Here is a 16,217-nt window from a genome sequence, read left to right as displayed (position 1 = left end):
TTTCTGAGCTGGGGTAAGGTTGATTGTAGTGCCAGAAGATGTCAGCACATTGCTGAAAGCATGTGCTTGAGGATCCTTGGAGAAAGCCATTTTTGAAGACTCTGGATGTTGTTTATGTAGAGGTCATCGCAGTCAAGGCCAAACTGGGATGGGCTGAATGTAGATTTGCATCCATTGGGGATGATCCAGTTTTGTAGGCAGGTACTGAGAAAGGAGATGTGGTTGTAGTACCTGGTTTGTTTGAGTATGTGGTCAACGAGTTTCAGGGCCAAAGAGATTACCAGAGGGTTGCAGTGGGAGAGAGATCCATTGAGGTCTTTCCGGAGGGAGGAGGACAACTTCTTCAGGGTAGGCATCCTTGGAAGAGGTTTTGCAGTGGGGTTATTACTCACTGAGATAGCAAGAACTGCAGATGCTGGAGTCAGAGATAACAAAGTGTGGTGCTGGGGTAACACAGTAGGCCAGGCAGCATCAGAGGAACAGGAAAGCTAATGTTTTGGGTCAGGACCTTAATAAGAACATTCCATTCTTGTTTTTCCTTCAGAAACAAAAGTTAAATAGAAATTCCATTAAAAGGAGCATTGACAGTCAGTGTGTGTTATTATTCATAAAGCGTCAGCAAAGAATTTTCACGACCATTCCTCCAATGGGTCAAATGGCATAGGTAATTTGTCACTGAACCAAATGGATCAGATGGTTCCAGATTTGATTCTGAATTTTCTCAAGGGGCTAACTGCACACTCAGAACATTTTTTACATAAAACCTCCACAAAATCACCAATGTTTCACACTCATTCTTATATTCCTATACATTCCTATTTCAGTTGTGTTAATATTTTGGGTAGCTCGACTGGCCCCAAAGACTTTGCAGTATGAAAAGGAGGAACACTGAAACAGGGTTCCATCTCAAATGACTGTCCTGTGCCAATGAATGTGTGAGAGTGAGTCTATGAGCGTGTGAGTGAGAGAGAGTGTGTGAGTGTGTGTCATTTTAGGCTGCAAAATCAGCTATTTCAATTTGATGCCATGCATCCTTACTTCCAGATTTTTTTGGGAAAATGTATTTCATATTTGGAAAATTATAGCAACTAACTGAATTTAAATTCCCCCGCTGCACTGGTGAGGGTTGAATTTGTGCCTCTGGAATATTAATCTCGTATTAAAATCAGTATGTTACCTTACACCTAATCAATTCGAGAAGGAGGGGGAGGAACAATACAGCTGAATTGAACCCAAACTTTTGATTAATGTTCATGTACATACTGTTCTCACGCTCACACACACAGATTTCAGGACAGTAAATTGAGCAGTAACCCTGTTTTAGTTCCCCACCTCTACTGCAGAGGTACTGAGGCCAACTGAAATATCCAAAATACTAGCACAGCTGGGATAGGAACATGAGCTGCAATTAGCCCCCTAAACAAATTCAGTACAAACTAGGAATAAAATCTGGAGCCATCTGGCCCATTTGGTTCAGTTTTATATTGCCTTTACCATCTGATACATTGGAGGAGCAGTCAAGGAATTTTCCCATACAGTCCCATTAAACATTTCACCGTCTTTGTATTCTGTGTCATGATGCACCGATCAACCACTAATGTGATCTATGGGAATAGTTGTTTAAAATAAATTTTATAGGTTATTAACTTTGAAAGCATTATGCTGTGGCCAGCTGATTTGTAACCTTTATGAACTAAGGACAGTTTGGGACTGTGTGTGGTCTGAAAGTAAGGAACGCAATTGTTGTATTAATAATTTCTGTCAGTGTTTTGCCAAAAGTAGCACATGATTTAATATAAGTCACTGCCTTCAATATTGTATTTATCACAGTCAATGTAACTCAATATACAGAGGATATGATCATTAAAAGTGGGAACATTTTTATAAAAACATTTCTCCTACAATCAAGCATCTGCTCCCCCACCATCCCATTATTCTGACTGCATTCCCATCTTGCTTCATCCCATCATATGTAGCTCTGCCCAATGATTTGTGGGTCCCACGTTCTGTAATTCACATCCCAAATTAATCTACATTACCACATCTCTATCATCCTGCAAAGTTTGCATAACAACCCATGTATTTAGAAAAAGGCTTTGGTCAAACATCTTATTGCTTTGGTTCTGTAGCCATTAGCGCCTGATTGCCTCTCAGTAGGGCATTTTTTGGGATACCTCTGTGTGAGCGATGTCATGCTAATATAAATTGATTGTTGCTTGCTTTTCCTCTTTGGTCAAGAGAAAAGACAGACAATTACTCCCAGTGTGTCCAGATCTGAAAAGAACAGCCATGTGTTGAGTGGTTCTTTGGCAATAATCTCACCAACATGGATCTCCTCGGTGAAATGCAATGTTTTGTGAAAACTTATCTTACGATATTTCTATTTTTGGGAGAGTTATTACCCTGAGTTACATCTGATCGAACAGCTGACATCTAATAATACCTAGTCTATAGTCTCCCCCAATCTCCCCTCCTTTTCTACTGTAAGTGGAAACCATACTTTCTAGGACTCTCATCAGGTCCCTCTGTTCACTGCATTCTCTCATCATGTTTAAACGCTGCCTCAAATAATGTTCTGAGGAAGGGTCACCATACCCGAAATTTTAACTCTGTTCTTTCCTTCACAGATGCTGCCAGATTTGCTGAGCTTTTCCAGCAACTTCTGTTTTGCCGCCTCAAAAAATGTGCTCTCAGCCCACCATTCCTAATTCTCTTACCCCTTGGTGGATCTGACACTTGACTGTACAGCAGCTTGGGATATCTTGCAAGATTAAAAGGAGGTAAATAAATGTAAGTTGTTGTTATGAGTAGAATGCCAAGTAAAGATATTGTATGGATTTGACTAAAAATTTTGAGTGATCAAGACACCATAGCAGCGTGTCAACCAGCCTTAAAATCTTTTAACAGACAGAAATTCCTGAAATAGCATTTTCCCGTGACAGTGATGACAAGAAGGACTTGGCACTTAGAAGTGATTTGTAGAGTCACAGAGCCATATAACATGGAAATAGATCCTTTGGCCAACCAAGTTTCCCAAGCTAAACTAGTCTCATTTACCTGTGTTTAGCCCATATACCACTAAACTCTTCCCATTCATCTACCTATCCATGTGTCTTTTAAACGTTGCAAATGTAAGGGCATCTACCACTTCCTCTGGCAATTCATTGCACATATGAATCACCCTCTGTGTGAAAAGGTTGTCCCTCAAGCCCCTTTTAAGTCTTTCTCCTCTCACCTTAAACATATGCCCCCTTGAGTCAAGGAGTCATAGACTTGTATAGCATGGAAACAGGCCCTTCGGTCCAACTCGTCCATGCTGACCAGATATCCTAAATTAATCCAGTCCCATTTGCCGGCATTTGGCCCATATCCCGCTAAACCCTCTCGTTTCATATACCAATTCAGATGCCTTTTAAATGTTGTCATTGTACCAGCCTCTACCACTTCCTCTGGCAGCTCATTCACCACCCTCTGCATGACAAAGTTGCCCTTAGGGATCTTTTAAATCTTTCCCCTCTCACCTTAAACCTATACCCTCTAGGTTTGGACTCCCCCACCCCGGTTAAAGACCTTGTCTATTTACCCTAACCCTAACCCCTTATGATTTTATAAATCTCTATAAGGTCACTTCTTAGCCTCCGACACTCCAGGGAAAATAGCCTCAGCATATTCAAACTCTCTGTCCCTGGCAACATCCTTCTAAATCTTTCCTGAACCCTTTCACAACATCTTTCCTATAGCAGGGAGTCCAGAATTGCATGCACTATTCCAAAAGTGGCCTAAACAATGTCCTGATAGTCACAACATGACCTCCCAACTCCCTTACTCAATGTACTGAACAATAAAGGCAAGCATACCAAACGCATTCTTCACAATCCTATCTACCTGCAACCTTACATTCAAGGAACAACGAACCTGCACTCCAAGGTCTCTTTATTCGACAACACTCCCAAAATCTTCCCTTTGTAATATATTTCAACTGCAGCACTTCACATTTATCTAAATTAAACTCCATCGGCCACTTCTTGGCCCAATGGCCCATCTGATCAAGATCCCATTCTTCTCTGAGGTAATCTTCTTTGCAGTCCACTACACCTCCAATTTTGGTGTCATCTGCAAACTTACTAATGATGACTCTTATGTTCACATCCAAATCATTCATATAAATGATAAAAAGCAGTGGACCCAGCACTGATCCTTGTGGCACACCGCTGGTCACAGGCCTTCAATCTGAAGCTTTGAGCTCCCCTACCCTAGGGAAAAGGCCTTGGCTATTCACTTTATCTATGCCCCTCATGATTTTATAAACCTCTGTAAAGTCAGTCCTCAACCTCCTGCGTTCCAGTGAAAAACGTCTAAGCCTTTCGAGACTCTACCTTTACCTCAAAGCCTCCAATCTCGGTAAAATCCTTAAGTCTCTTCTGCACCCCAATTTAATAACATCCTTCCTATAGCAGGGCAACTAGTACCATGCACATTACTCCAGAAGAGGTCTCACCAACGTCCTGTATAACTGCAACATTACATCCCAACTCCTATACTTGTAAATACAATAATTCTATACAATACCCTGCTCTTGATATATTTCATTCACTTCTTTTTCCCTTTGACTAAGTTTGTGCTTAGGACTTCACATGCCCAAATCTCTACATATAAGGATTATGGTAAATGATCTTTGGTACTAGTCCTTTTAATCACATTGGGGTATGTAACTACATTTATATTGCTATAGAAACATAAGTTTTTGTTGTTGGTACACCTTGCGCTAAAATAGTGCAAAAAGGAACATTACCACTCACAATCAGTAAACTTTCTGTCTAGCTTTAGATGTCTCCACTTGTTTATCTGAAAGTGATGCTAAATTGTTGATCCACTGTGAGGTATTGCTCCACAGATTTGTTCCCCGAAAAACTGCTCAAACTTAATTCACGAAATCAACGTTATCCTGATCTCTCAAGATATTGGTGCCTCCTAGGATACTTAATTGACATGTATTGTGACAAAAGAGGAACTTGCATTTATATTACATTTCGCATCTCCTGTCTCAGAAACAGAGCAAACTCTGCAGCACAGCTGCAATTTGGCAAGCCATCACAACACCTCAATGCACTAATGATTAAAACTAACATATGGAATTGTTTTTATTCACTCACAGGACATGGGCATCGCTGACTAGTCAGTAGTTATTTCCCATCCCTAGTTACCCTTCAAAAGGCGGTGGTGAGCTGCTTTCTTGAACACTGCAGACTGTGTGCTGTATGTAAACCCACAATACCCTTACGGAGTGAATTTCAATATTTTTATCCAGCATCCGTGAAGGAATAATGATATATTTCAAGCTCAGAAGGTTGCGTTGGAATGGCACAGCAGTTCAGCACTGCTGCCTCACAGCACCAAGCAGCCAGGTTTGATTCCACTCTTCGGTGACTGTCTGTGTGGAGCTTGCACATTCTCCCAGTGTCTGCGTGGGTTTCCTCCCACAATCCAAAGATGTGCAAATTAGGTGGACTGACCATGCTAAATTGCTCAAAGTGGTTTGGGATATGCAGGCTAGTTGGATTGGCCAAGGAATATGCAAGGTTACAGATATCGTTGAGGGGGGAAGGTCTAGGTGGGATCCTGTTTGGAATGTTGGTGTGGACTTGATGGATCAAATGGCCTGCTTCCACTCTGTAGAAACTCTATGTGAATGGCTTGGAGGGGAATTTGCAGGTGCTGGTGCTCCCATGTGTCTGCTGCCCTTGACCTTTGAAGTGGAGATGGAAAGTGTTGTCTTTGGTGAATTTCTGCAGTACATCTTGTAGATTGTACACACTGCTGCTACTCAGTGACAGTGATGGAGTGAATGCTTATGGATAGGATGCCAATCAATCAAGCAGCCTTTGTCCTGGATGATGTTAAGCTCCTTGAGTGTTGTTGGAGCTGCACTCATGCAGGCATGTAGGGGATGCTCTATCGCACTTCTTACTTGAGCCAAGCAAATGGTGGACAGGGTTTGGGGATTCAGGAGGTGAGTTAGTCGCTGCAGTATTCCTAGCTTCTGACCTTATTCTGTAGTCACTGTATTTATATGGTGAGACCAGCTGAGTTTCTGTTAAATGGTAACCCCAAGGATGTGGATAGTGGGGCAGTCAGTGATAGTAACACCATTGAGTGTCACAAGGTTAGATTGTCTTTTATTGGATATGGTCATTGCCTGGTATTTGTGTGGTGTGAACATTATATGCCATTTGTCAGCCCAAACCTGGATATTGTCCAGATCTTGTTGCATTTGAATATGGACTGCTTTAGTAACTGCAGAATCGCAACTGGTGCTGAACATTGCACAAACATTAGCAAACTTCTCCACTTCTGAACTAATGATGGTCACTGATCAAGCAGTTGAAGATGGTGGGGCCTAGTACACTGCCTAGAGGATCAACTACAGAAATATCCTGACTCTGAGGTGAGTGACCTCCAACAATTACTACCATCTTCCTAAAACCCAGGTATGACTCCAAACAGTGGTGAATTTACCTTGATTTCCAATAATTCCACTTTTGCTAGGGTTCTTTGATTCCACACATGATCAGATGTGGCCTTGACATAAACAGCTGTTACTTCACCTCTCAGTTATGCTTGTTTAATGGGCTGATGGAAGCACAATGGACTGAATAGCCTCATTCTGTACTATTACAATGCCCTGATTTTATCATCACTCCCGAGGGACACCTTGTGTCGCTGTTCCAAACTTAGTTGCACGGTATTGGGAATCTCCTCATGCTACTCTCACATGATTCTCACAACTGTTCTCAGATTATTAATGTGACAGTCTCGCTACCTGACTCCCCAAAGCCTGTCCACCATCTAGAAAGCACAAATCAGCACTATGATGGCATATTCAGCGCAGCTCCAATAATACTCAAGAAGCTTGACACCATCAAGGAATAAACAGCCCACTTGACCGGCACTACATGCACAGAAATCATCCACTCCCTCTGTCATGGATGCTCAGTAGCAGCAGTGTGTAATGTCTACAAGGTACACTGCAGAAATTCACCAAAGCTCCTTAGACAGCACCTTCAAAATTCAACATGACTTCCAACCAGAAGCACTGGGGCACCATATACAACCGGAACACCACGAGCTGCAAGTTCCCCTCCAATCTACTCACCATCCTGACTTGGAAATATATCACCATTTCTTGACTGTGGCTTGGTCAGAATCCTGGAATTCCCTTCCATAAGGCATAGTGGGTCTAGACAAACCACATTGCCTACAGTGGTTCAAGAGTGAATAAAAAATACTTTTTTGTCAATGCCCACGCTATTCAGGAGTTGGGAAAACGCCAGTATTAAGGCAGTTAAGTCCCGCCTCACCCTTAATTTTGATTCGTCTATTTCCATTAGCAGGCAACCGCATTCCAATTGGTTAATGCTGTGTCAATCAAGGTTGTGCGGGTTGAAGCCGTCCAGGATCCGCTCGCCGTGACGTCAGGCACTCCGGCTCAGCCGAACCTGCTGGCGCTTCCGAAAACCCCGCCTCCTAGCTCACCGATCATTGGTCCGATTTCGAGCAGCATCGCGGTTTCGATTGGCGTTTCTGTGCGTCCATCAGGGCGGGAAGGCGTTGGAACATTGGTTGGTTCTGGCAGTTGGTTAGGTCTCGTGCGGGCCTTTAAAACCCAAGGGGTAAGTGTGCGTGAGGGAAGTGGCGGTTGTTGAGGTTATGGGTTGGAATGGGTGTGGGGAGGGCAAAGGGAAGGGTTGCTGTTATTGGGCCTTGACACGAGAACAGAAACAAAGTCGGGGTTTCAGTGACAGAAGGAGGGGATGACAAAGAAGGACCATTGACCGAGACGTGGAGAGGAGGAGAGGGGGTGTGGCATAAAGGGTACCTTGGGGCTTAGTTATTTTCAACTACATTATTCCCTTCTTGACGGAAAGTGTGAAATGGCAGGGTGGGGTGTGGGAGGGGTGGTTGAAGAAAAGGCGCCATTTATAGTTTGTTGGGGGGGGGGGGTGTATGGTGAGGGACCTATCATGGCTGCTGGGGTCGCCGCAACTTCGTGTTTTCTGTCATAGTCGATGCTTTTCTTTTTAAAAAAATCCAACTCTAGTGCGTTTGTGTGAAGGCAGAGACGGGTTGAGCTAGTAAGGAAGCCATGGGGCTGTTTTTTTTTAAAAAAAAATCTTATTGGTATGTTCATCCAGGATGCAGTGTTATTTAAATTGCACTGGGTACTGTACTTTTTTTCGTGTCATTGCACTTCATTTGGGTTGTGGTTTTATTTGTATCGAGGTGCTTGCCATAGAGGGAGTTATATACGACATTAATGCTGCATCAATGTCTCTTTGTTACATTACTAGGGGACTTAATGATTAGAATGCGCTTATCATGAAGTGTTCTAATAAGATGGAACAGTTTCTGGATTTTTCTTTTAAATAATGGATTATATAGTGTGTTGGAAATGATTGCCAGCTATTATTACTGCTGACAGGAGTAGAAGCAAACTTGATGTTCGTTAAAGTAAGCCTATGTTAAGTTATGAGTTATAAATCTAAATTCTATCATTATATCAGAGAATATTGTTGCTTATCTGTATGACTTAGTTCTAGATAACACTTGATTGATCTTGTCTGAAGCTTGTTTGGAAAAATAAATCACTGTAGTTTTGTATAGGGTGCTTCAATGGCCAGTAATGTTTTCAAGGCTCCTAGATATGACTTATTGATTTTTGCACACATGGTAAAGTCTGCTGTAGGCTCTTATTCCTGTGTAAGGAGTTCCCTACGTCATCTGCAGCAGATTTATTTTCTGATAATCTTTTTGTGAATGATGGAATGGAAGAGAATAATGAATTTTTCACTGAGTTAGAAAAATTCAAGCTATGAAATGAATGGTTTTTGTTGAAACTGTAGAGGTGCCTAAATGGCCAACTAGATGACTAACTACTGGCATTTATGCTGCATCTTTAATGTGGTAATATGCTTGAAAGGGCATAAAAGCCTTCCCAGTGTAGCTCTAAAACAGGTTTGGGTTTTTTTTAATACATAATGAATTAGTTGTTCTTGCTATCATGGTTGGGGGCAATAATTGTCATCTGTGACCTTATACTGGGATTAGAAGAAGCAGTCCTTCTTATGCCCTGATTGTTTGTTTGAGCAACCTTTTTCTGATGCTGGGAAGTGCACATTTATGTCTGGTGAATGAGGTGGAATAGTTTGTCAACAAAGAGAAGTAGTTTGGACTAAAACTAAAATTTGGGAGAAAAGACTTGAAAGTGGATATAAGAAGGTGGCTCAATGAGTAGCACCACTGCCTCACAGTGCCAGGGACCTGGATTTGAGTCTACCCTTCGATAAATGTGCAAACCCCACACATATGTGTCTGCATGTGTTTCCACCCACAGTCCAAAGATATACAGGTTAGATGGATTGGTCCTGCTAAATTGCCCAAGGTGTCCAGGAATATGCAGACTAGTTAGATGAGCCACAGGAAATGCAGGGTGATAGGGATAGGGTGCGGGTGGGTCTGGATGGGATACTCTTTTTGGATGGTCGGTGTGGACTAGTGCCCTGTTCCCACGTTGTAGGGATTCTCTAATTCTATGATTTTTGAGGAGTGTTGTGCCAGCTGTGGTCCTATTGTGGATCAGGCTCGAGGGCTGAATGGCCTACATCCGTTCCTATTTATTATGATATTGTGAACTATTGGAGTTGCTGCCTTCAGAACTGAGGAGGTAGACATATCAAGTTATAACTCTAATCTCAAAGTATTATTGGAACCCAGGAGGTCCATGTAGCAGTTTGCCAAATGATACATGAACTAATCTGCACGGGTGACACAGTGGCTCAGTGGTTAGCACTGCTGCCTCACAAGCACCAGGGACCTGGGTTCAAGTCCACCCTTGGACAACTGTGCAAACTCCACACAGACATTCTCCTCATGTTTGCGTGGGTTTCCTCCAAGTGCTCTGGTTTCCTCCCACTGTCCAAAGATGTGCAGGCTTGGTGGATTGGCCATGTTAAATTGACTGTAATGTTCAGGGATATGTAGGTGGATCTGGGTGGGATCTCCGAGGTCTGGTGTGCACTTGTTGGGTCGAAGGGTCTGTTTCCACACTGTAGGGATTCTGTGAAGTCTAATTTTGATCTTGTAGTTTGCACTGTACCTGTTCTGCATATCCTTAAACTATTTTCCTTTTGTGCTGGTTAATCTCTGTATTTGTTGTAGGGCTGCTGCAATTGACTTTGATATTCTAGCAAGGCGTTGTCCATTTTATCAAAAAAGAATTTCAAAAGTTTTAATGTGGAGTAATTGTGAGACGTATCATTTCTTAAAGTTAAGTGACATTAATCTGTTTTTAAACTTATTAGTGAATGCATTCTGTCCTAAACACCTGCATTAATCATGACATTGTTATTTATAACTAAAATGATAGGGACAACACTTTCTAAGAATAAAACTGTGAAGTTATGACAATTAGGTTTTAATTGCTTAATTTTCACTACTGAATGAAAAATCTGTTAATTTTTTTGTTTTCACAATATAATAAATGTTCAATTATTGCTGATGGTTGCAAACATACCTATTTTATTTATTAGATAATTGGCAACTTTTTTATTTTGTTTAAATAAAACACTTGTGTGTAGCTTTACAGATTACCTGGTTGGTGAAGTTTGGCAATTCAACAGAGGTAGTGAAATCCCCACTTATTGAAAGACAGCTAATTTTTGTTTTTACTTTCCCCAAAAAAGTTTAACTTCTTTTTGCTTGATGTTTTGGCTATCTTCAGATAAGAGTCCCTGCTACTTAGTGTGTTTTTAATATAACTTTGCTATGGTTCCCTGGACAACTGCTGAAGATCCTCACTGGTAACTGTTTTCTAACTGTCCTTTAATTTCTTCATATCCATCTCTTTGCACTAACCCTACATAATTCTTCTGTAACCGTAGCACTTGTGAACAATAATAGGAAATAAAATAGCAATTCTGTGAAAATTGAATGCATGAGGTTTCATAAATTGAACTGTGAAAACTTGACAATAAGAAATACTAGTTTTGAATTAATTTTGGAGTGAATTGTAAAGTTGGAACAATTAATCCATCACTATATCCTTAATAGTGCTGCTGTTAGTGAACAGTAGTGATATTGTGTATTACATATAAAAAAAATCATCTTTTCAGCTTAGTTGTAAATTTGTTACAGATTTGCTAATCATGTATTTGAATCACTCAAGACTTGTGCTGAAGTTTCTAATGCTTTACCACAGCACAGTAAAATCCAGGATATAACAGACCAAATCTCTTACAAACGTTGGTCCAGTTGGAAGGATATGCTAAGCAGAAAAGTGCAGCAGACTTGTGTAGATGTGTAACTAGGGCATTCCGGAGCTTTAGACCATGGATATTTGAAAATTGAGACTCGAACGAATTAGAAATAAAGGGAAGAGAAGATCATAAATGAGTTTGCAACCAGTGATGAGGAGAATTTTAAACCAAGGTGTTGCTGGATCAAGAGTTAGTGGGGGTGATGTGTGAGAAAGACTTGGTGCAATCTTTGTGGGCATCAGAATTTTGGATGTGTTCAAGTCTGTAGAATAGAAGACAGGAGACTAGCAAGGTAACATTAGTATGGTCTAGGTTAGAAGTAATGAAAGGTATTGGTACAAGCTTCATCAACAGGCAAACATAAGTAGCAGTTGAGCCTGTCAGGATTATGGGGGATCGAAGTAATGGTTGTTAGCCTTTTCTACATAGTTTTTGCTTTCTGTATCTTAAGTGTCATAGTTTAACACCAACCTAGTACTCAAGGTTATCCTCACTAGTTTTCGAAATGATCTGGTTAAATTTTCAAGATAACAAAGTAAGTTTTCTATTTATGGTTTGTAGCTTCTGAAGTGGTACAATAGGATAGCTGCAGCACATCAAAATGTCAGGTTGTATGTAAATTAATCTTGTAGATTTGTATTGTAAACAAACCCTGTCCTATTGTAGTAAAACCCATTTAAAATCCAATTATTTATTTAATCATGGTAAATAAATGGGCCTAATATGATGTTCATTACATGGCATAAACCTCTTGTTAATCAGTTTGTCCTTTTCTGCATTGGTGTGGGTAAAGCATTCTCCTTTTCTGGAACTAATTACCTCCATTTGTTGTTTTTTTTCTATGATAACACTAAGAATAGTGACTGAAAGTTGCTGTAGTTTTGAGTCAGTGACTTTGAAAAGTAAGTAGAAACAGAATGCAGGAAGTGCTCAGTAGTCTGGCAGTGTCTGAAGAGAGATGCAGGGTGAACATTTGCGGTGCTGATCATTTTTTTTAGAACTGTATAGGTGATCAGTCGCAAATGTGAAGCATTCACTTTTTTTCTCTTGGCAGCTGCCAGAGCTGTTTGTGAAACTTTTTTCTTCTATATTTTGCTTCTATTTTCAACTTTTTTTTAGGTACCTGCAGAATTAGAAAATTTTGTCCAAAAACAAGTTCTTTGTCATAGAAAGTAGCTGAATAAATTCACTGCATTGTGTTTAGGAGCTTGGCTCCATTCTCAGCCTTATGGGCAATTGAACTTAAGTTCAGTTTAATTCTGATCATTGCGACTATTGTATCTAAAGTTTCCTTCAAAAATTTGATTTGTTTTTAAGCTTTAAAGATACTTTAGTCAAAATAAACCTGACTAAACAAAAAAATTTTAGCACTTAAGCATTTTTCTAAATGTATTGGCAACCATTCAGTACAGTGACTAAGTGACTTTTCTTGCAAAGCTAGTTGGTATACCAACATTCACTCTGGGTAAAATAGCAGCCTTGTCCTCTTCTGAACTAATGCCGATCTGCATGTTTTATCAATAGAAGTTGTAACTTTTAACCCTATTCTGCAATGCCAGAAGTGCACTGCTTCTACAAATGACTTAAACAAAGCAACAAAATGTTGTACACTTTGTTTTTGTGCAGTTGAAATAGGCAGAGTAACATGCTATTAATTGCCTTTTGCATGTGAGTATCAATCCAAGTCTCATAGTTTGAATGAAAAGCACTTGCATTGGCTTCTGGGTGAGAATTCTAGACATAGGTTATTTTACTTACCTGAAAATAAAGCAAAAACTGCCAGAAAGGTCTGGATCAAGGTTATGCCATTCTCTGTAGCTTCTGTATAAATTTGGGATAAATGCATAATGGACCAACCAGTCATAAAGACTGCAAACCTTTCAGGTTTGTCAGTGGGGCTACAGCTGCACCTCCATTTCCTACGTACTAAACGCATCCTGCCCCCTTGACCTGTCCGTCCTCCCTGGACTGATCTACCACCTCCCCACCCATACTCTCCTCTGCACCTACCTTCTCTATCTATTTTCAGTCCGCCTCCCCCCTCTCCCTACTTATTTCAGAACCCTCTTCCCCATCCCTCTTTTCTGATGAAGGGTCTAGGCCTGAAACGTCAGCCTTTATGTTCCTAAGATGCTGCTTGGCCTGCTGTGTTCATCCAACCCCACACTGTTATCCACAGACTACTTGATGTTTTTGTTCTGTCTTATCAGTGACTTGGCTCTGAGCTTGTGCCCTTGCTGTGGTGTGAAACTGTATTTAACCTGTCTAGAAACTGGCAACTGGAATAAATTCCTGTGACTATTTCTTGAGTCCATTTTTGTAGGCCTCTTACGTGAATGTATGGGGTGATTATGTAGGAATTGGTAACAGGAGTAGACCATTACTTCAGCCAGTTTTCTGAACTAGCATTAGAAACTTGACGATCTATTGCTTCTATATTGGGCTGATGCATGCAATAGCAATTGACTTGCTATTTTATAGTTCATGTAATGAAACTTTTAATCTAGCCTTTTTTAAAGAGTTTTTTTGTTTTCATTCCTGAGTTTAAGTTTCTAGTTTGCAGGAGCTGTTTTTGAAAGTAAAGATTGTGTGAAATTCAACACAGAACACAAGCATACACAGATTTTTAAAGATTACAAAAATTGAATAATGACAAGTGCAACTTCTAATTCAGGTGTGGAGCTGGATGAGCACAGCAGGCCAAGCAGCATCTTGGGAGCAGGAAGGCTGATATTTCGGGCCGAGACACTTCTTCATGAAACGTCAGCCTTCCTGCTCCTGAGATGCTGCTTGGCCTGCTGTGTTCATCCAGCTCCACACCTTTGTTATCTCAGATTCTCCAGCGTCAGCGGTTCCTATTATCTCTGATATAAGTTCTAATTCACTTGCTGTCAGGTGTCTGAATCTTCTGTACAAGCTACATAAAACCACATTGCAGTGATAGTTTAAAATAAACTGAAAGTGCAGTAATGGAAGTTTGCTACTAAAATTCTACAGAGCTGAGCGCTGACAGTAATTAAAAGTCACAGAACCAGAAGATATAATGGTAAGAAATATATTCTGTTTGAAACCCTCCTTCTGATAAATAAGCCTCCTCCATCAGTCTCTTTGACTGAATTATGGACTCTTCAACTTTTTAAAAAAAGTTGGTTGTTAAAACCTACCTGTTTGACCAGCTTGTGACCTTATTTTTGTTTTGTGTTGCTGTCAATGCCAGCAATTAATTGCACCACCTTTTTAAGGTAGTGTGAGTTGCTGCCTTGAATAGCTACAGTCCACATAACAAAGCTGCTCCCATGGTGCTGTTGACTTGTGACAGTGAAGGTATGGCAATATATTTCCAAGATAGTATAGTGTGCAACCTAGAACTGATGTTCTTAAGCACATGTACCACTCGTCCTTTTGAGATGATAGAAGCAGGAAGTGCTGTCTAAGTAAGCTGAGTAATCTGCTTTAGTGTATACTTGGAGTGCACTGAAGCCAGTTTGAAAAGTGAATGTTTAAGGTAGTGTCTGGGACTATTATGAAAGATGTGATTTTATATATGTTAAAATCATTTGAGTTCAGATTTTAAAATAGCGTCTATTAGTTTCATTTTTTGTGAAGGGTGGGGCAAAAAAAGTAGATTACAAGTCTTTATAGCAGGGTTTGGGGGAGATCTGACCTTGGTCAAAAGCAGTATAGCCTCTTTGCTGAAAAGGAGTCTTTTCCAGAGCAGTTGAGAGTAAGTTACCTCAAGTTTTTAAGTTTGTGCAACTTATAGACCAAAAAGCTTAAAGTCTAAGCTTTTTTGAGTAGCCAAGTAAGAGTATGCCACAGTTCATCAGACAGAAACTGGGAAGAACCCATTCAGCCCAGCTTAAATGATTCCTTTATTTCAAACATTATCTGGATTCGAATCATTCAGCAGTGTTGGGGAATTTACCTGTATTTAAGATTTTCTTTTTCTAAACTCTTCTATAGACTGTGGGGTTTGTTTTGCCACATAATAAACTTCTGCTGTTAGAGACTGTAGTCTCATGTGACTGTGTTTCAGTGAAAGAGCACCACGTGAACTGAAACTTTAAAAACTAGCAAGCCAAGTTTTTTGTTTTCGAATTTTACTTGTCCAGCAGCACTATCGGTTAAGATCTTTTAGTGGAGTGCCAGTCAAACAGAAAAATAGGAACAGGGTTAGGCTATTCAGCTCCTCGAGCCTATTCTACTATTCGGTGAGACCATGGCTGAACTGTGACGTAACTCTGGATACCCCTCTTTGGTCCATATCGCTGAATTTGTCTGAATTTTTTTGTTTTTGTTTTTTTTTTTGGTCAGCAAGGGTCTTGTCTCTCAGATTTAAAATCTAACAACTAATCATGCATCCACTAGCATTGTTGAAGAGTTCCAAACCTCCTCCCACCCTTCATAGTGCTTCTAAACATCTCTCTCAAGTGAAAGACTAAACAAAAACCAAGACAACTGTGGATGCTGTAAATCAGGAACAAAAACTAAGTTGCTGGAAAAGCTCAGCAGGTCTGGCAGCATCTATAAAGGAGAAAAGAGGTAACTTTTTGGGTCCAGTGACCTTTCCTCAGAACTGGTAGTGGTTGGGAAAATGTCAGTTTTTATATGCAGAAAATAGGTAGTAAACGATAGGATAGAGCCCAAAGAGAGAAAAACAGTTGGACAGACAAAGAAGTTTCTAAAGATCAGGCTGGGAGCGTGAGTAGTTGTTAATGGGGACTGTTAGTCTGCCACTAAACACCCCATGTTAGGCACTATGTGCTAACAGGCCCTGGTGTGTGGGGTGGGGGGGCTGGGACATGGGAGAGTTTAGGCCCTAAGATTATTGAACTCCCTTTTGAATCTGGTGGGCTGTAGGGTCCCCAAGCAGAAAACGAGGTGTTGTTCCTCCAACTTGCATTG

At 40.6% G+C, this 16,217-nt stretch overlaps 1 protein-coding gene across 2 annotated transcripts in view; it reads left to right on the top strand.

The window, feature by feature from the left end:
• Positions 1-7,582: 7,582 nt before the first annotated feature.
• The window catches only part of LOC125466003 (guanine nucleotide-binding protein G(I)/G(S)/G(O) subunit gamma-7), a 155,811-nt gene continuing 147,176 nt past the window's right edge, over positions 7,583-16,217 (top strand). The window contains exon 1 of one of the 2 annotated variants that reach the window (XM_048560077.2): positions 7,583-7,670. The gene's annotated coding sequence lies outside the window, so the exon portion shown is untranslated. Of the gene's footprint in view, positions 7,671-8,018; positions 8,133-16,217 lie in introns of those variants that run through there. The other variant, XM_048560078.2, reaches the window with a different exon arrangement.

The sequence above is a fragment of the Stegostoma tigrinum genome, chromosome 30 (assembly GCF_030684315.1).
Source record: "Stegostoma tigrinum isolate sSteTig4 chromosome 30, sSteTig4.hap1, whole genome shotgun sequence".
Taxonomy (NCBI): domain Eukaryota; kingdom Metazoa; phylum Chordata; class Chondrichthyes; order Orectolobiformes; family Stegostomatidae; genus Stegostoma; species Stegostoma tigrinum.
This window is presented reverse-complemented; position numbering and strand designations above follow the sequence as displayed.